The sequence below is a fragment of the Scyliorhinus torazame genome, chromosome 16, assembly GCF_047496885.1.
Source record: "Scyliorhinus torazame isolate Kashiwa2021f chromosome 16, sScyTor2.1, whole genome shotgun sequence".
Taxonomy (NCBI): Eukaryota; Metazoa; Chordata; class Chondrichthyes; order Carcharhiniformes; family Scyliorhinidae; genus Scyliorhinus; species Scyliorhinus torazame.
In genome coordinates this window covers 157212430-157234332 of record NC_092722.1, presented here as the reverse complement: position 1 = coordinate 157234332, position 21903 = coordinate 157212430, and positions in this window count along the sequence as shown.

The following is a 21903-nucleotide window of genomic DNA, read 5'->3' as shown; positions in this document are numbered from 1 at the left end:
TACCAATTAAAAATCTGCCTAACTCCTCCAAAAAAATAAGCTCACTGTCCCTGAATCCACCACACTCTGGGGTAGTGAATTTCATAGATTCACAAGCCTTCGGAAGAAGTAGGCCGGGATTCTCCAAGCCTCCGCGCCGCAATCGTGCCCGTTGCGGGGGCGGAGAATGGGGCGTCGGACCCGCGACGTCTTCGCGCGATTCTCTGGCGACTGCAGAATCCCGGCAGTCGTGCGCGTGGGGTCGACGCGGCGCCGGTCGGGGGCCTTTGAAAGAGACTCCCACGGCGATTCTCCATGGATGACAGGCCGAGTTCCCGCCGGCGTGGTTCACGTATGGTTCCACCCGGCGGGAGCTCGGAATCGCGGCTGCGGTGGCCATCTTGGTTGGGGGCGGGGGGATCCATCACCAGGGGGGGGGGGACCTCCACGACAGCAAAGCCCGCGATCTGGGGTCACCGATCGGCGGACACGCGTGATCTGGTAGGAGGGGGCTACACCTTCGGCACCGGCCCACTGTGTGGGTCCACCATGTAGCACAGGGCCTGCGTGGACCCAAGGCTGAAAGTGCAGGGCCCCGTATCGGCAGCCGGAGCTGCGTGGAGCACTCCGGGGCCCTGCAAGCCCCCGTAAAAACAGAGAAACTCCCCGGACTTTCTAGAAAAAAGTTGGAGTGATTCATGCCTGTTTTCTTGCGGGCGTGGGGTCATAGCCCCATTATTGGATAATCCCACCCGTAGTTTCTCCTCAAATCTGTTTTAAATTTGCTACCTATTATTCCAAGATTATGAAGAATGCCCCACAAGAGGAGGCATCTGCTCCATGTCTACTTTATCCATACATTTTAGCATCTTGTATTGATCGCCCCTCAATCTTCTAAACTCTAGAGTACAGGACTAACCTGTTCAATCTCTCTTCATACGACAAACCCCTCATCTCTGGAATCAATCTAGTGAACCTCCTCTGAACTGCCTCCAATGCCACTACATCTTTCCTCAAATAAAGGGACCAAAACTGTGCACAATACTCCAGGTGCGATCTTACCAATGCCTTGTATAGTTGCAACAACACTTCCTTACCTTTATACTCAATTCCTCTTGCTACAAATGGCAACATTCCATTTGCTTTCCTTATTATCTGTTGCACTGCATGCTCGTTTTCTGTGACTCATGCATGAGGACACCCAGATCCCTCTGCATCGAAGCACCCTGAAGTCTTTCCCCATTTAGATAAAAAGCTGCCTTTCCATTTTTTCGACCAAAATGCATGACCTCACACTTATCCACGTTAAACTCCGTCTGCCACATTCTGACACACTCTCCTCACCTATCTATATCCATTTGTAAGGGTTCTTATTTCCTCATTGCAACTTACTGTCCCACCAATTTTTGTGTCATCTGCGAATTTGGCTATAGAACCTTCTATCCCTGTATCCAAGCTGTTAATATAGATTGTAAATAGCTGGGGCCCAAGGACCGAACCCTGTGGCACCCCACAAGGTACATCTTGCCATCCAGAAAAAGACACATTTATCCTGACTCTCTGTCTCCTATCCGTCAGTCTTCTATCCAAGCTAATAAGTTACCCCTAATCCCATGTGATCTCACCTTGTGAATTAACCTTCTGTGCAGCACCTTATCAAACGGCTTCCAGAAGTCTAGATTTACCACATCTACAGGATTGTCATTGGCCACTTAGGGGCTGGTTTAGCACAGTGGGCTAAACAGCTGGCTTGTAATGCAGAACAATGCCAGCAGCGCAGGTTCAATTCACGTACCGGCCTCCCCGAACAGGCGCCGGAATGTGGCAACTAGGGGCTTTTCACAGTAACTTCATTGAAGCCTACATTGAAGCGATTATTATTATTATGCTTGTTATATCTTCGAAGAACTCAAGCAAATTAGTCAAACATGATTTGCCCTTCATAAAACCATGCTGACTATGATGGATAGCGCTTTGACTTTCCAAATGTTCTGATATTACGTCCTTGATAATTGGTTAGAATAATTTTCCAACAGCAGATGATTAACTAACTGGTCTGTAATTTCCCACATTCTGCGTCCCTCCCTTTTTGAATAAGGGCCTTATGTTATTATTTTTCCAACCCACTGGAACCTTTCCTGTGTCCATGGAATTTTGGAATATTATTATCAATGGATTCACTATCTCTGCTGCCACTTCCTTTAACACCCTAGGATGTAGGTCATCAGGCCCTGGGGACTTGCCTGCCCTCAATCCCAAGAGTTTGTTGAGTACCATTCCCCTTTTGATGCTGATTGTTCCAAGTTCCACCCTTTCTATTACCTCTGAATTCCTATAGGAATGGTACTAGTGTCCCCCACCCTGAAAATGGAGGCAAAGTATTGATTTAGCATCTCTGCCATTTCTGTGTGCTCCACTATTAACTCATCAGTTTCATCTTCCAAGGGACGAACATTCACCTCAGTGACTCTCTTCCCTTTTATGTATCTGTAGAAGCTTTTGCTATTCTTTTTGATATTCTGTACTAGTTTTTTCTCATAATTTACCTTAGCTCTTTTTATTAGTTTTTTTAGCATCCATTTATTTATGTTGGAAAGTTTCCCAATCTGCCAGCCTGCCACTGGCCTTTGCAACTTAGTTTTTGTCTTTATAATGTCCTTGACCTCCTTGTTTAGCCATGGATGTTTTTTCCCCTCTTTCCATCTTTCTTCCGCACTTGTGAGGAATTGAGTATCTCTTTAAACCGACTCTGGGCCTGTATTCATTGGAGTTTAGAAAGAGAAGGGGGGATCTCATTGAAACTTACAGGATGCTGAGAGACCTAGATGGAGTGGACATGGAGAGGATGTTCCCACTAGTGGGAAAAACTAGATGCTGGCACTTCTTGGCAGACATTCAGTGAAAAGGTGGAGCATGATAATTGGAAATTAAGTGTGAGGTTACGCACTTTGGCATAGACTATTTTCTAAATTGGAAAAGGCTTTGGAAATCAGAAGCAAAATCAAAGGGACTTCGGAGTTTTAGTTCAAGATTCTCTTAAGGCTAATGTGTGGGTTCAGTCGGCAGTTAGGAAGGCAAATGTAATGTCAGCATTCATGTCTGTACTCATTGGAGTTTAGAAGGATAAGGATAAGGGGGGATCAAACTTACAGGATACTGAGTGGCCTAGATAGAGTGAACGTGGAGAGGATGTTTCCACTTGTCGGAAAAACTACAACCGGAGGGCACAGCCTCAGACTGAAGGGACGATCCTTTAAAACTGAAATGAGGAGGAATGTCTTCAGCCGGAGGGTGGTGAATCTGTGGAACTCTTTGCTGCAGAAGGTTGCAGAGGCCAAATCACTGAGTGTCTTTAAGACAGAGATAGATAGTTTTGGACTGAGAAGGGGTTATGGGAAGAAGACACTGGAGATGAGAAACATATAATAATAATAATAATAATAGCTTTGATGATACCACTAAGAAACAGACCAGGGTTGGTTTGGGGTGTGTTCCATTGCTCATTCAACTGATTTTCAGGGATTGAGGCTGTTAGAAATAACAGTGTTTGGATGTTTAAAAATTACTACTTGGTGGTTGGATGTTGATGGTGATGGGAATATTATTAATTGCCTAACTGTAATAAATGTAGGTGGCCTCCTGTGCATTTGTTGTGCCACAGAGCATGTCAGCAAAGAAAACCAATTGCACATGTGTGAAATCAATCATGGCAGATGTTGGAGCTCATGGAAGGCATAGCAACAACAAGGAAGAATGGGATGTTCGCATTTCGAGGGATCTTAAACTTTGGGTAGAAGAGAAACAAGAATTATATTGGTGCACCAAGGTGAATAATGAGAGCTTATCCATCTAACTGGACATATTCAAGTCAATAGCTGAATTTCAGAGATGGAGTGAAGGTAAATCCAGGTGGAAACCCAGAAAGTAAAAAAAAGGCGTATTTAAATAGTACTTTTCATGTTTTTTTAGAAGCCCCAAAGCACTTAATAGGCAATTAATTTAGTTTAATGCATGGCCACATTGCTATGTTGACTAACTGTGGATAACGTGAGTGTCAAGCATAAACCTATGACAACAAACCCAGCTTTGACAAAGAGTCATTCAGATGTGAAAAGTTAGCTCGGTTCACACTGCAGATGCTGTCAGACCTGCTGAGATTGTCCAACATTTTATGTTTTTGTTTCAGAGTCCAGCATCCGCAGTAATTTCCTTTTAACAACTCTTTGGTATTTGGGAACTAAGATATCACTTGTTCACAAAAGCCAAGGTAAAATGTCTGGATCTCACTCCGCATCTCAAACTGTAGTGGATGAAGTACATTTTATAGGGACTGTTACAGTGAGCCTTGACTTCACCACTACTAGTTAGAGGATACATTTTGTAGAAAAACCCCAAAATCTCACAAATATTTAAAAGCAAGAGTTAATTGAATTAAATGCTGTATGTACATTCTATAACTATCAACGGAGTTACAGAATAAGCTTTCTCTAATAATAATAATCTTTAGTGTCACAAGTAGGCTTACATTAACACTGTGTCATGTGAGAGTACCTTTAAGAAATGGGTGTTTATACTGCAGTGATGTCAGAGAGTGGGTGGAGTTGGGCTGTCTGTCAGCTTTTTACTTTTGCTTTAGGCTTTTTGCTGCAGGGTGGGTTTGGTTTCATTTTAGTTTTGGAGAAGCTGCAATCACAGCAGGATGTGTGTGAATCTCTGGAAGCTTATGAATGTCCATTTGCTGATTTCAACATGGTAACTGTTCTCAGCAATGAAGTAAACCTGAGGTGCTTCTGTTGAAGGTTTTGTTTTAAGTCATATGGATGTTAAAAGGAAAGCTTAAAGGATTCCTTAGTGTTGTAGTCTTTGGGGGTTGTATTTGAATTGATGGTTGCTAAGATGTTCACTGTATGTTTTAAAAAGGTTAACTTGAGTTCATGGAATAAACATTGTTTTGCTTTAAAAATACTTCCATTTCTGCTGTACCACACCTGTAGAGTGGGCCGTGTGCTCCCCATACCACAATCTATTAAACGTTGTGGGTCAGGTGAACTCCATGATACACTTTGGGGTTCTCTAAACCCTGGCCCATAACAACTGCAATGAAGTTCCTGTGAAAAACTCCTAATCGCCACATTCCGGCGCATGTTCGGGTACATGGAGGGAGAATTCAGAATGTCCAATTCACCTAACAGCACGTCTTTCGGGATTTGTGGGAGGAAACCGGAGCACCCGGAGGAAACCCATGCAGGCACAGGGAGAACATGCAGACACCGCACAGGCAGTGACCCAAACCGGGAATCGAACCTGGGACCCTGGCACTCTGAAGCAACAGTGCTAACCACTGTGCTACCGTGAACTAATTCTGTTACCTGTCTCTAAATGTGACTTATTTTGATCCCTACTTAGTGTAACATCTTTAAGGGCAGATCTGTTTTATTGCTCCCAGGTTATTTATTTTCTTCTTCCATTTTCATGCCAAATTCATGGAGTATGACTCCCTGCTCTCCAATCATTTAAAAACGTGTTGCCTTTGCGACTGAAACTGTTCCAAAAGCAGGAGGTTGCATTTATATTAAGAAACAAATCAATTCCCTCACAAACCAATAACAAATGAGAGCACCATAGTTGATTACATTTCCGATATTATTATAGGTAAACTTATGAGCTTACAATAGCATGGCTGTTTCTGCAGTGGTTTACTAAGCCATTATGTTTATTGGATATGTTTATTTTACAAACAGTAAATGTATATCATAAATGAAATGCTGACTTCATTAATGAAAAACCTGAATAACTAATGAGAGCCAGATCAATGGCTATTTACTTGTGCATGGTGCTGCCTGAGTACCCAGTAGGAACAGAGGAAAGAAATAATACTTGAAAAAGGTTATTGGATCAACAGGCCTTTTACTTAATCCTCCTTTGCTGTCTTCTTGGTATCTATTTCTGTCTCCTTTTTTTCCTGGCATATACCTTTGTTGTTTGAAATCATGTATACAAATCACATCAATGACTTTCCCTGAGAACATTCAATATGTATGTTCTGCTTTAAATGAAATAATTCTGTCTGAATTTTCCATTTCCTCCTAATTTCCAAATTTTAAAATTCTGATCCCCAACTTTCTCAACCGTTCATCTGTGTGAACAATTTATCTGCATCAACTTTAGTAAATCCCTTCATCATTTTGAAAACTTCCATTAGTCGCTTTGAAACCTCTTTTTTCAGCTTTCTTAACTATAATTTGGTCCAAAACATTCAGCATGAGTACAAAAGTAGAAATTCTCTTTTCTGCCTATGCTGGCTATTTAAAAATATTGGGTGAAGAATTTTATTCATCACATTTTTGTGACACCATATCTGAAGATAGTAAGGCACTTTACTTCCTATGATATAGTGAGCAGTACTGTGTACGATATGCCAGATGAGATATAATGAGCACCATTGATAATAATATCACCTCGCAGTTAATATTCTACTTCATTTGTTTTTATTCCACAACATCTTGGTCGTGACTTTCCGGGCCATTATGGCCGTTAACTCTAAGAAGAAAGCCATAACCGGATTTACGCTGGGGAGATCTCAGAATGAGATCTTCCTCGCCCCCTACCAGCGAAGTAGTTAATGTGGGAGTGAGCCTGATTACCATCAATTTGCATGGATATAAATATTCCTAAATGGCATAACGCTGTATAGTTTCCAGGGGGCATCAGATGTTCCCTCCATCACTCCGAGGGGAATCACTACTGCTCTCCAGCAGTCACGATAACCACACCGGGGGGGGGGGGGGGGGGAGGCCAGTGTAGCCCCTGGCAGTGTCAACCTGGCAGTGCCAGAGACAGGGTCAGGGAGCAGAGTGCAAATGGGGGGCAGAGATTGCTAGCAAGGATGGATGGGTGGGGGGGTGGTGATTGCTACTGAGGATAGATGAAGGGGTGGTGATTGCTTGTGAGGATGAATGGGGGGTTGTCTTGATGTCTGGGGTGTGGGAGTGGGGGCCCTGTCTCTTAACTTTGAGACCAGTGCGCCCTTTAAAAACGGCACCCAGATCTCTGTGGAGCCAGGCTTGCCAGCATCTTTAGACCAAGTCCCTCAAAAATGAAGCCACAAAACATGCCCTCCTGCTTTTTTTTTGGGGGGGGGTCAAAGTTTCAGAAGATCTGGAGCAAAAACTTGGCTATTTCTCGGGGGAATTCCTAGGGGTGCACATCTCCAAAAATCTGTCCTGGTCCACCCACGTCGACGCTACCACCAAGAAAACACAACAGCGCCTATACTTCCTCAGGAAACTAAGGAAATTAGGAATGTCCACATTGACTCTTACCAACTTTTACAGATGCACCATAGAAAGCATCCTATCGGGCTGCATCACAGCCTGGTATGGCAACTGCTCGGCCCAGGACCGCAAGAAATTTCAGAGAGTCGTGAACACTGCCCAGTCCATCACACGAACCTGCCTCCCATCCATTGACTCCATCTACATCTCCCGCTGCCTGGGGAAAGCGGGCAGTACAATCAAAGATCCCTCCCACCCGGCTTACTCACTCTTCCAACTTCTTCCATCGGGCAGGAGATACAGAAGTCTGAGAACACGCACAAACAGATTCAAAAACAGCTTCTTCCCCACTGTTACCAGACTCCTAAATGACCTCTTATGGGCTGACTTCATTAACACTACACCCTGTATGCTTCATCCGATGCCAGTGCTTATGTAGTTACATTGTATATGTTGTGTTGCCCTATTATGTATTTTCTTTTCTTCTCTTTTCATCTCATGTACTTAATGATCTGTTGAGCTGCTCGCAGAAAAATACTTTTCACTGTACCTCGGTACAGAAACTGACACATTTTTCTATTTTTGGGGAATATTCCATTTCTAGTTATGAATTTGAGGTGGTACTTTATGGTCCATCCCGCCAGCGGGATTTTCCAGTCCTGCAGAAGTCAATGGACTTTTGAATGGCTCACTGCATTTTACAGCCCTGCCCCCACTATGACAGGGCCATACAACTCTGACCATTACATTTGGTTCCCACATCTAAATCACTGATATAGATTGTGAATAGATAGCATCCAAGCACTAATCCTTGTGGTACCCCACTATTCACAGCGTGCTAACCTGCAAATTGCAACCGACTGTTCTACTGTTTTCTGTCCATTAACCAATTTTCAATGCATGCCAGTATATTATCCCCAACCCCATGTGCTCTCATTTTACTTACCAACCTCCCGTATGGGCCTTATCGAAAGCCTTCTGAAAGTCCAAATATGCCACATCCAGTGGTTCTCCCTTATCTATCCTGCTAGTTGCAACCTCAAAAAATTCCAACAGGTTTGTTAAACATGATTTCCCTTCCATAAATTTATTTTGACTCGGAAAATGCCTGTAGGATGAGGCAAAGTTTCCAGTTATCACATCCTTTATAACAGATTTGAACTTTTTCACTACTACTGAAGTCAGGTTAACATGTCTGTTGTTCCCCATTTTCTCGCTCCTTCCTTAAATAACGGGGTTACCTTTGCTACCTTTAAATCTGCAGGAATCGTTCCGAAATCTATAGAATTCACCAACGCTGTCACTATCTCTATAGCCATCACCTTCAACATTCTAGGATGTAGGTCATCAGGTCCAGGAGGTTTATCAAATTTCACTACCATTAATTTCTCCTCGGCTGCATTTTTACTAATAACTTCTTTCAGTTTCTAATTATCATTTGTCCCTTAGTTTCTAGTATTCCTGGAAGGCTTTTATGTATCTAACTGCATGAAGACAGACACAAGTATTTCTCTACCATTTCCTTATTCCCCATTATCGATTCTCTTGCCTCTGCCTGTAGCGGGACTAATCTTTCCCTTGCACAAGATAACACAATGTAGGGTTTAAATGGAGCATTTCTTAGTTGAAAACTAAACTGATTTGTGCTTTTTAGGGGGAATTTGTTTTTCTGCTGTAAAATAGCAGACTCCAAAATAGATTTAAAATAAGGAACATTACCATGACCTAAAATGAACCTGCTGACATCCTCCAAGAACACACAATCATTTATTTAATAGAACTCACTGATGAAATCCTTTCTCATATACTGGGGGTGATTTTCAGCCCATGTTAGCCATCAAAGAGAATGGAGCCTTGGATGCAAAATACGCCAAGAATCAGGAAAAGCGACTCTCACCGATGAGGTCATGTTTTCCAATTTTCCAGGCCCCTTGCTGATGGCGTAATGAGAATCCCGCCACAGAACCTCATTTAAATGTGTATGTGGTACTTCCATTGGTGACACGTAGAGATTGGAGATTGCACATTAGGTGGCTCCTGCTAGAATCTCTAATTTGTGGACTTTTATGTCTGGTCTCAGGGTTAGTTTCTTGATGAGCTAGTGTGGTGTGGTAAACACCACTGGTAACACATTGCTCTGGCCGCCACCCTCAACCTGGGGGTCACCCGGTTCTTCCATTTTGTCAAGGCCCGCAACCTGCCCTACTCCATTGAGGAGGTCAGGACCGTAACCAGAGACTGCCAAGTCTGCGCAGAGTGCAAGCCGCACTTCTACTAGCCAGATAGAGTGCACCTGGTGAAGGCCTCCCGCCCCTTTGAGCGCCTCAGCATGGACTTCAAAGGGCCCCTCCCCTCCACCGACGTAATTGCTGAGTACTCCCGGTTCCCTTTCGCCATCCCATGCCCCCACATGACTTCTGCCACGGTCATCAAAGCCCTGCACAGCATCTTCACTCTGTTCAGTTTCCCCACCTACATCCACAGCAATCGGGGATCCTCTTTCATGAGTGATGAGCTGTGTCAATTCCTGCTCAGCAAGGGCATTGCCTCGAGCAGGACGACCAGCTACAACCCCCAGGAAAACGGGCAGATGGAGAGAGAGAACGGGACGGTCTGGAAGGCTGTTCTGCTGGCCCTTCGGTCTAGCAATCTCCCGGTCTCCCACTGGCAGGAGGTCCTCCCCAACGCGCTCCACTCGATCCGGTCGCTCCTGTGCACTACTAATGAGACCCCTCATGAACGTATGTTTGCCTTCCCTAGGAGGTCCACCTCCGGGGTCTCACTCCCAACATGGCTGACAGTTCCTGGATCTGTCCTCCTCCGGAAGCATGTGCGGACCCATAAATCTGATCCCTTGGTTGAGAAAGTCCACCTCCTGCATGCAAACCCGCAGTACGCCTACATGGCACACCCCCCGACGGGCGACAGGACACAGTCTCCCTCCGGGACCTGGCACCCACTGGGTCTCCACCCACAACCTGATACTGCTCCCCCCCCCCCCCCGGTTGTCTCATTCACCCCTGCATAGGGCTCTGGGGGTGGCAGTTTTGGTGGGTAAGCAGGTGAGGGTCCAGATGGAGAAAGTGGCGGCGGACCAGGGAGGTTGGTGGTGTTGGTAAGCGTATATGCCCTGAATTGAGATGATGTGGAGTTCATGAAGAGAACGTTGACTGCCATTCCGAATCTGGATACCCATGAGTTCATTTTGGGAGGGGAGGGGCAATGGAACACAGTGCTGGAGCCGAGGGTGAACAGGTACCAGTCATGCTCGCTGACCCCGTCGGGGAGTGGGGTGGGGGGGGAGGCTCTGGCTGGGCTCATGAGGGAGATGGGGGCAGTTGACCCATGAAGTTTTGTATACCCGAGAGAACAGGAGTATTTGTTTTTCCCCGTTGCAGAAGGTGTTCTCAAGGATTGACGTTTTTGTGGTGGGAAGGCGCTGTTGGCTGAAGAGTGTAAAGAACTTGGCAATTCTGATTTTGGATTACGCTCCGCACTGGATGAATGTGGTATTGGAGGAGGGGACGGACCAGAAGCTGGGGTGGAGAATGGATGTGGGGTTGATGGCAGGTTGGAGCTTCTGTGACAAGATAGGGAAGGTGATTGAGGAGTATGTGGGGTTCAATTGCACAGGGAGGTCTCACCGTTGGTGGTTTGGGAGGCTCTAAAGGCAGTGGTGAGGGAGATGATTTCATTTAAGGGTAAGTTGGATATGTTTCACCCGATGCCAGTGTCTATGTATTTACATTGTGTATTTATGTATGTTTTTTCATGTATGAAATGATCTGGACTGTACGTAGAACAATACTTTTCACTGTACCTTGGTATATGTGACAATAAACCAATCCAATAAATCAATTAAAACTATTCAGATAGGGAGCAGAAGGAGGAATAACAAGGGTTGATAGAAAAGATTTTGGAAGTGGATGGGAGGTGTGTGGGGGATCCGCATCCAGGGCTCCTGGCAAAGAGGAAGGAGTTGCAGGCAAGGGTCGACCTGCTGTCCATAGGGAAGGCGGTGCATCAGTTGAGAAGGACAAGGGGGGCCACTTATGAGAATGGGGAGAAAGCGGGTCGTATGTTGGCAGGTCAGCTGTACAGGCAGGCAAGGGAGATTATTTGGTTTCGGGATAGGACGGGGGGGAGATGGTGGTGGCTCCGTGCAGATAAACAAAGTGTTTCAGGAATTTTATAGGGACTTGTATTAGTCGGAGCACCAGAAGATTAGCAGATGAGGCAGTTGCTGGGCGGGTTAGAGTGCCCGAGATTGGGTGAAGTGGAGAAGATGGGGTTGGAGCAAGCAGTGGGGGTAGAGGCGGTGAAGGTGGCAATTGGGAAGATGTAGACGGGTAAGGCGGCGGGGCCAGATGCGTTCCCAGTTGAATTTTAAAAAAGATTTAAGGAGAAGATGGCACTGTTGTTGGTGGAAATGTTTGACGACGCAATGGTCAGGGGGTCTTGCCGAAAACGATGGGGCAGGCCTCCATTTTGTTACTGCTTAAGAAGGATGGGGATGTGGCGGAGTGTGGGTTGTACAGGCCTATATATCTGCTGAATGTGGATGCCAAATTCTGGCAGAGGTGCTGGCGTTAAGACTGGAGGGGTGCCTTCCAAGGGTGACTGGGGAGAATCAATCAGGGTTTGTTAAGGGCAGGCAGTTGTCATCAAATGTGAGGCAGCTGCTGAATGTGGTGCTTTCTCCAGGAAAGGGAAGGGAGTTGGAGGTGGTGGTGGTATTAGATGCAGAGAAGGCGTTTGATCGGCTGGGGTGGAGTTATTTGATGGTGAAGTTGGAGAAATTTGGGATTGGCCCGAAGTTTGTGGCATGGGATAGTGGGGGGGGGGGGGGGAGCATATATATTGTTATATATTCTGGAGCTGGGCTCCTCAGTGGGGGACATAATGGGCCTGCTTCAAAGATTTGCAACGTTCCATGAGTATAAGCTGAATTTGGGGAAAAGTGAGTACTTTGTGGTTTCCTCCCCAGGGGTGGGAGCTGGGGGGGGGGGGGGGGGGGGGCGGTGCAGGGTCTCGCTTTACGCTTTAGGTATCTGGGGCGCAGGTGGCCCGGGTTTGGGCATGTCTCCGGAAGTTCAATTTCCCTAGTTTGGTGGTGGTGGTGGGGGGGTGGGGGGTTTCTGGTACCTGCAGGTGCAGGAATATGTGAGGAAGGTCTTCCCAAACTTCCCGATAGCACCCACCTCTTTGTTGTTGGAGAGGGTGCTGCCAGTGGGGAGATTGGAGAGGGGGGATAGTAGCGGTGATTTACGGGAGGATTTTGGAGGAGGATAATGTCGTGTTAGGTACACTGGTCTAACTCTGGATGCAGCTTAGATCAGAAAGATACTCCAGACCTTGAAGTTAGCTCAATCAGGTTTATTGAACTAATAGCACAGTTAGCACAAAGAACAAAGAACAAAGAAAAGTTACAGCACAGGAACAGCCTCTTCGGCCCTCCAAGCCTGCGCCGATCCAGATCCTCTATCTAAAACTGTCGCCTATTTTCTAAGGGTCTGTATCCCTCTGCTCCCTGCCCATTCATGTATCTGTCGAGATACATCTTAAATGAAACTATCGTGCCCGCCTCTACCACCTCCACCGGCAATGCGTTCCAGGCACCCACCATCCTCTGCGTAAAGAACTTTCAACGCATATCTCCCTTAAACTTTTCCCCTCTCACCTTGAACTCGTGACCCATAGTAATTGAGTCCCCCACTCTGGGGAAAAAGCTTCTTGCCATCCACCCTGTCTATACCTCTCATGTTGTTGTAGACCTCAATAAGGTCCCCCCTCAACCTCCGTCTTTCTAATGAAAATAATCCTAATCTACTCAACCTCTCTTCATAGCTAGCGCCCTCCATACCAGGCAACATCCTGGTGAACCTCCTCTGCACCTTCTCCAAAGCCTACACATCTTTCTGGTAATGTGGCGACCAGAACTGTACGCAGTATTCCAAATGTGGCCGAACCAAAGTCTTGTACAACTGTAACATGACCAGCCAACTCTTGTACTCCATACCCCTTCCAATGAAGTAAAGCATGCCGTATGCCTTCTTGACCACTCTATCGACCTGCGCAGCCACCTTCAGGGTACAATGGACCTGAACACCCAGATCTCTCTGTACATCAATTTTCCCCAGGGCTTTTTCATTTACCGTATAGTTCCCTCTTGAATTGGATCTTCCAAAATGCATCACCTCGCATTTGCCCAGATTGAACTCCATCTGCCATTTCTCCGCCCAACTCTCCAATCTATCTATATTCTGCTGTATTCTCTGACAGTCCCCTTTACTATCTGCTACTCCACAATCTTAGTGTCATCTGCAAACCTGCTAATCAGACCTCTGTTCACAGTTCTCTGTGAGTTCGACTCTCTGCTAACTTAAGTGTCGTCACTCTGTCTGACTGAACCAGACTAGCTCTTAGCCACGTGGTGGAGGTGTGAGATTGTAACAACACCCTTGACTGACTCTCTAGATGTTCATCAGTGGAAAGAGGCGGAGTGTGAGTGCCTCATGTCTTTTATAGTCAGATCCCACCCCTGAATGTCCTGCCTGCTTATTGGTCATGTCCTGTTCTCTGTGTCCATTAGCTGCTTGTCTGTATATCATTATGTGTGTCCCCGCATATCATGACAGATCATGGGCGAGGTTCTCCAACCCCCTGCCGGGTCGGAGAATCGGCGGGGGGCGGCGTGAATCCTGCCCCCGCCGGCCACCGAATTCTCCGGCACCGGAGATTCGGCGGGGGCGGGAATCACGCCGCGCCGGTCGGTGGGCTTCCCCCGGCGATTCTCCGGCCTGCGATGGGCCGAAGACCCGCTGGTTCTATGCCAGTCCCGCTGGCGTAAATTGAACTAGGTCCCTTACCGGCGGGACCTGGCGGCGCGGGTGGGCTCCGGGGTCCTGGGGGGGGCGCGGGGCAATCTAGCCCCGGGGAGTGCCCCCACGGTGACCTGGCCCGCGATCGGGGCCCACCGATCCGCGGGCGGGCCTGTGCCGTGGGGGCACTCTTTTCCTCCGCGCCGACCGTCAGCCTCCGCCATGGCCAGCGTGTAGGTGACCCACCCCCCTGCTCATGCGCGGGGATGATGTCAGCAGCCGCTCTCGCCCCCGCGCACGCGCGGACTCGAGCCGGTCAGCGGAGTCCCTTCGGCCCTAGCTGGCGTGGCGCCAAAGGCCTTCCACGCCAGCCGGCAGGGTGCCAGCCACTCCGGGGTGGGCCTAGCCCCTAAAGGTGCGGAGGACTCTGCACCTTTGGGGCAGCCCGACGCAGGAGTGGTTCACGTCACTCCGTCCCGCCGGGTAGGGGAGAATACCGCAAAAGGTGTCCATTTAGGGGATTAAGGCTAAGTGGGAGGAAGAGCTGGGGCGAGCTGCAGGAGAGATTTTGTGCTGTGCGGTGCGCTAGAGGGTGAATACCTCGACTTTGGGTGCGAGGCTGGGGCTGATACAGCCGAAGGTACTGTGCAGGGCGCACCTGAGGAAATGAAGGATGAGCCGTTGTTTGAAGGGTGGAAGATGTCTGTAAGCGCTGTGGGAGGGGCCCAGCGAACCATGCATATATGTTTTGGTCCTGCCCGAAGTTGGAAAGGTTCTGGAGGGTGGTTTTCAGCACTATTTTGGGGGTTCTGCATTTTGATGTAGAGTCCAGTCCCCTGGAAGTCATATTCAGGGTGTTGGACTGGTCAGCGTTGCAGACGAGGATGGGGGCAGATGTTTTAGCCTTCGCCTCATTGATCACTCACAGGTGGGTCTTGTAGGGTTGGAGGTCAACTTCTCTCATTCCTGTGCCTCAGTGTGGTGAGAGGACCTGCTGGGGTTTTTAGCCCTGGAGAAGGTAACATTTGCTCTAAGGGGAGTAAATGATGGGTACTACAATAGTTGCGGTTTGTTTATTTTGCATTTTGGAGAGTTAGTTGTCGTTGACTGCTGTGGGAAGGGCAGATGGAGGTATGGGTTGGTGGGGTTTTGTTACTGTTGTGAATTGTAAACATTTTGAAATTTTGGAATATAAATTCTTTCAAAGAGCCCTCCTGCCGAGACTTCTGCCCTCACTGAATATTCATTGGGTGCCGGCATGACGATTAACAACAAATAATATAAAAACGAGAACCTGGCGATCTCATTTCTGAAGGGGATATCGGAGGTGAGCATTCAGGCCACCATCACTCTCCAGGGTGTGTGGGGGGGGGGGCTGGCGGTGCGGGTTCAGTCTCGGCCCTCCATGTTTGTGAATCTCTAGGTTTAAAAGGGTCTGGCAACTGGTGTGCAGGCGGCGCTTCCCGTGTCCTTCTTGCTGGGTTTGCGACGATACCACCGCTGAAGGATTGCCCTTCCGGAGTGGCAGCTGGATAGTGGGTGGGAACAGGTGAAACCACAGGTTCAGCACAAGGGACTGTTAGAACATAAGAACATAAGAACTAGGAGTAGGAGTAGGCCATCTGGCCCCTCGAGCCTGCTCCACCATTCAGTGAGATCATGGCTGATCTTTTCTGGACTCAGCTCCACTTTCTCGCCCGAACACCATAACCCTTTATTCTTCAAAAACTATATATCTTTATCTTGAAAACATTTAATGAAGGAGCCTCAACTGCTTCACTGGGCAAGGAATTCCATAGATTCACAACCCTTTGGGTGAAGAAGTTCCTCCCAAACTCAGTCCTAAATCGACTTCCTCTTAGTTTGAGGTTATGCCCCCTAGTTCTGCTTTCACCCGCCAGTGGAAACAACCTGCCGCATCTATCCTATCTATTCCCTTCATAATTTTATATGTTTCTATAAGATCCCCCCTCATCCTTCTAAATTCCAACGAGTACAGTTCCAGTCTACTCAACCTCTCCTCGTAATCCAACCCCTTCAGCTCTGGGATTAACCTAGTGAATCTCCTCTGCACACCCTCCAGTGCCAGTACGTCTTTTCTCAAGGAGACCAAAACTGAACACAATACTCCAGGTGTGGCCTCACGATCACATTATACAATTGCAGCATAACCTCCCTAGTCTTAAACTCCATCCCTCTAGCAATGAAGGACAAAATTCCATTTGCCTTCTTAATCACCTGTTGCACCTGTAAACCAACTTTTTGCGACTCATGCACTAACACACCCAGGTCTCTCTGCACAGCAGCATGTTTTAATATTTTATCATTTAAATAATAATCCCTTTTGCTGTTATTCCTACCAAAATGGATAACCTCACATTTGTCAACATTGTATTCCATCTGCCAGACCCTAGCTTATTCACTTAAACTATCCAAATCCCTCTGCAGACTTCTAATATCCTCTGCACTTTTTGCTTTACCACTCATCTTAGTGTCGTCTGCAAACTTGGACACATTGCTCAACTCCAAATCATCTATGTAAATTGTGAACAATTGTGAGTCCAACACTGACCCCTGAGGGACACCACTAGCTTCTGATTGCCAACCAGAGAAACACCCATTAATCCCCACTCTTTGCTTTCTATTAATTAACCAATCACCAATTAGGTCCCTGGGTGGGGTCCCATGAGATGCCAGGCTGCATGGGCAGAGTAGGGGACTCTAGGGGTGGTTTCCAGCCTCATGAATTCCCACATTCAGGCTGCACTTTGAAGACAGGTGGCATGGGGTGTCTGGAAGTTAAAGGCCACTGTTATTGAGGCCTGGGTTGTCAGGCATTAGCGTATGGATGGTTGGCTGTTCATGTTGGAAGGCTCGTTTAATCCGCAGCTCATGTGAACTTGTGGACTGAGAGTGCCCTTTAAGGATTACGTTGACTGCAAATTGCAGCCTTCATAAGTATCAGGTGTATCTCTCCTGCCACAAGGGGAAACCAGTTGCCTAATCAGCTCCCTGGCCCTTCCTTGATGAGTCAATTGTGCCAATTTAGTCAGCATTGCAATTCATGAGAGTGCCACTGATTCTCCCCCAATTGCTAACCCTCATTTGTGATTTGTTTTTTTTGTAAGGGACTGTCCCTTTAATTTGCCCCTCAGTTTATTTCATTTAGTTTAGCTGGTTACATATATTGATCAAAATAGTTGGAAGCGTAGGCCCCTCGTATTGAACTCCAAGGCTATTACTCACGTCTCCATATCAGATACAGATGTCTCCCCTAATGCAGGCCATTATGGTGAAGTTGCTCATCAGTCACCCCGTTCAGGAGACAACGGGTTTTCCACTGAGGTCCATTCAAAGCACTCAACTTACCCCACTCCTCACCTTGGGGGAGTCACACAGCCCGCTGAGGCTCTCAAGGGCTGAGACACCTTATTCAGGTGGAGTTGAGAGAAGATTGGATTGGATTGGTTTATTGTCACGTGTACCGAGGCACAGTGAAAAATATTTTTCTGCGAGCAGCTCAACAGATCATCAAGTACATGAAAGAAAAGAAAATAAAAAGAAAATACATAATCGGGCACCACAAGGTACAGAATGTAACCACATAAATACCGGCATCGGGTGAAGCTTTCAGGGATGTAGTGTTAATCAGGTCAGTGCATAAGAAGGTCATTTAGGAGTCTGGTATCAGTGGGGAAGAAGCTGTTTTTGAGTCTGTTCGTGCGTGTTCACAGACTTCTGTATCTCCTGCCCGATGGAAGAAGTTGGAAGAGTGAGTAAGCCAGGTGAGAGGGGTCTTTGATTATACTGCCTGCTTTCCCCAGGCAGCGGGAGGTGTAGATGGAGTCAATGGATGGGAGGCAGGTTCATGTGATGGACTGGGCGATGTTCACGACTCTCTGAAGTTTCTTGCGGTCCTGGGACGAGCAGTTGCCATACCAGGCTGTGATGCAGCCCGATAGGATGCTTTCTATGGTGCATCTGTAAACATTGATAAGAGTTAATGTGGACATGCCAAATTTCCTTAGTTTGTTGAGGACGGTGGCGCTGTGTGCTTTCTTGGTGGTAGAGTCGACGTGGGTGGACCAGGACAGATTTTTGGTGATGTGAACCCCGAGGAATTAGAAGCCGCTAACCATCTCCACCTCAGCCCCGTTGATGCTGACAGGAGTGTGTGCAGTATTTTGCTCCCTGAAGTCAATGACCAGCTCTTTAGCTCTGCTGGCATTGAGGGATAGATTGTTGTCGCTGCACCACTCCACTAGGAAACCGGAGCACCCGGAGGAAACCCACGCACACATGGGGAGGATGTGCAGACTCCGCACAGACAGTGACCCAAGCCGGAATCGAACCTGGCCTTCTGTGCTGCGCTCTTCACAGAATCCAGCATGGTCTATGGATAGTGTATCTTCCACAGTGACAGACAGCCAAAGCCATAAACATAGATGAGGTCCAGTCAGCAAACTTAAACCTGGCAAAATTGCGGGTTACAACCAAATCAACCCTGAATTCTTTAAGCACCTTGGCCCCAGGGGACAAAATGGTTCTCTATATTCCTGACCAGAATGATTCAGGAGAAGCAACTGTCAAATAATTGGCATAAAATTCAGATTATTGCAGTTCCCAAGCCTGGCAAAGACCCAAAAGAAGCTTCCAGTCACAGACCAATTTCTCTTCTATCCATGTGTTATAAGCTGGTAGAGGGGATCATCTTGCACTGTGGAAGATACACTATCCATAGACCATGCTGGATTCTGCCCACGTCGGAAATGGCTTTCAAAAGCATCTGATATCTGGAGTCATCTACCTCAACCTCACTGCAGCCTATGACATTGTGTGCCACAAAGGCCCACTGATAAAGCTTTCTAGGGTCCTACCATCCTAGGTTGTTAACACCATTACTTCTCTTCTTCAAAACAGATTATTTCAGGTTGTTACGACACCCTGGGCAAGTGCACAATTAATTGCAGCCCCACGTGCCCCGAAGTCACATCACAAGTGAATTAACCAAAATTTCTTATAAAAATTCCCGAAATCTTTGTCCCTTGGCTGCCCAGTAATTACAGTCACCAGGTTTGTAAGTTGAAATACAATTACTGTTTATTTATAACATGGATAAGGATTAAATATGCAATAAATGCAACTGAACAACAAGCTAACCTACTACCTTTGACTTTCCCACACTCTGCCCACACGCACAAGACAGACAACAACAGAGAGGGGGGAAAGTGGTTAAAATAATAAAGGTCAAAGCCCAAAAATAAGAGTCTTTGCTTCAATTGATGTTTCGCAACATGAATCCATTCATCCAGGCTTTCTGCCAGGTCAGGAACACAGTCTTTATGACGAAAAACTGTGTGGAAAGAAAGTGGGTCTTCCCTCTAAGCTGCCAAAATTAAACTGAAAGCATCTTAGCTCTCTAAGCCATTTCGCCACCTGTTACAAGGCAGAGCACAGCCTTTTTGGGCTAATTCGTTGGCCACCAGCCCCATCAATCAAACGGAGTCATCACTGAGTCCAACCAATCTCCAATCACCATTCTAAAACAGCTCAACCTTATGGATTCTGCTGTATGAATTAAGGTACCGACCTCATTCTGCTTAAATTAAAATGGCAGGCTGCCTTAAATCCGCATGTCCACAAATCACCCATGGATCAAAAATGTACTGGCAAAACTAAAAGAAAGGGAAAATAAGGGAATAAACAAGAAGGATCCTTACAAAGTCCATATAGGGCCCAAAGCCAACACATGGAAGAAGCAGCAAAATGGCCTACCTCAAGGATCAGGACTGGCCCTTTCGGTTTAACCTGTACATAAATGATCTGCCGGTCACATGCAGCCACAAGTTCATCTATGCAGATAGCATTTTCTGTGTTTACCATGCGAGTGATTTCAAGGCCATTTAATAGTGTTCTTAATGACAACCTTAGTAAACTCTCTGACTATTGTCAAAACTGGTGCCTCAAAGCAAGTGCTGCCAAAACCTATCATGTGTCTACCGCTTTGACAATGCAAGAAGTCACCAAGAACTTGACCTCTACCTATACAGCAGCCGCACCAAACACCACCCTACACATACCTATCTTGGTGTTAATTTGGATCGCATACTAACCTTCAACCACACCTTCAGAAAGTCTTTGCTGAACTGAAGGCTTGCAACAATCTCATCAGCAAACTAGCAGGAACCTCTTGGGGAGTCAATACCAAATCTTTGAGAACCTTGTCTATGACTCTGGGAGGCCCCAGCATGCGCTCTTGCTTATCCTCTTCCATTTGGGTACCCAGGTGCCTCCATGGGATAGTGGGGCAGCTGGAATGAGATCCAGAAGCCGTTGACACTCATGGATTCCCACTAGTACCTGCACCGTGCAGTTGAAGCCATGCACCATGGAGCTTATACCCTAGGCCATGGAGGTCATGAGCTGAACCATGGAACAGACATCTCCTGCCATGGAGTGCACATGCTGTGCCAAGGCTTCCTGTGTGTGCCACCCTTGCAGTATTGGCCTCATTGCGTAGGAAGGCTGTTGGCCTCATTGGGCGAGAAGACAGTAGCATAGTGGTATTATCTCTGGACTCATAATCTAGAGTCCCAGAGACATGCTCTGGGGACCCGGGTATGAATCCAGCCATGGTAGATGGTGAAATTTGTATTCAATAAAAATTTGGAATTATAAGTCTAAAAGGTGACCAAAACCATTGCTGACAGTCAGCTCCCTAATGTCCTTTAGGGGAGAAAATCTGTCATCCTTACCTTGTCTGGCCTCCCGGTGACTCCAGATCCACAGAAATGTGGTTGACCCTTAAATTCCCTCAGGGATGGGCAATAAATGCTGGCCCATGAACTAGTCCATGAACTAACAAAAAAAAGGAAGTGAAGGCGCCATCTCCTCAGACAGAAGGTGATGGGACTCCTCCCGTCAGCCTTGCAGTCCAAGGCAGGATGCTGTCATCCCTTCTGATGCTCATGACTCTGCCTTTGCACTTCCGGTGACGGGGATGTGCTGAGCGGATGTGGGAAAGTTATCTCTCCTCGAAACTTCAAATAAGCCACTTATGGTCCAAAAATAGGCCGCTAAATCCAGGAAAAAAAGCCCCCATGCTGCCCCAACACCACCAGAACGAATGGGCGATGCTAGGCACCAATTTGAGGAGCTGAAAGGATGGTAGAATTGGCAAAAACCTGGAGAAGAAGAATGAGGTGGTGATGAACACACAGGGCGATGAGGAATCCATTGCACCCAAACGGCCTGGGCTGCCAGGGCAGATGCCAGGCTACCCCCGATAAATGAATGGATGGACCTCCTAACACAGGAGCTCCAAATGCACAGATGCGCCATCAAATTAGAAATGATGGCAATGGTAAAGGAGGCAGTAGCAGAGATACTAGTCCCCTTCTAGAGGTGCTGGAAAAGGCGGAGCGGTGACTGGAGACACAGGAGGCGACAATCAGGGAGCTGGAGAGAGCTGTGACTGATCAGAGCGACCGCATCGCCTCACTGGAGACGGAGATGACAAGTTTGGTGGGGACACATTGGGGCACTCAAGGGGAAAGTCGAGGACTAGGAGAACTGGTCGCGCCGTCAAAACCTCCACATTGTGGGTCTATCAGAGGGTACAGAGGGCAGGAATCCCACAGAGTCCGTGGCACAGATGCTGGGCAAGCTGGTTGAAAGCTTCCCCAAGCCCCAGAAGTGGACAGAGCCCACACTCACTCTGGCTAAGGCCCAAAGCTGGGGAGCAGCTGCAGGGCATCTTTGCAAAACTGCACTGGTACCAAGACCCTGAATTGGGCAAGGCACACACGGTCCTGTAAGTTGGAGGGAAA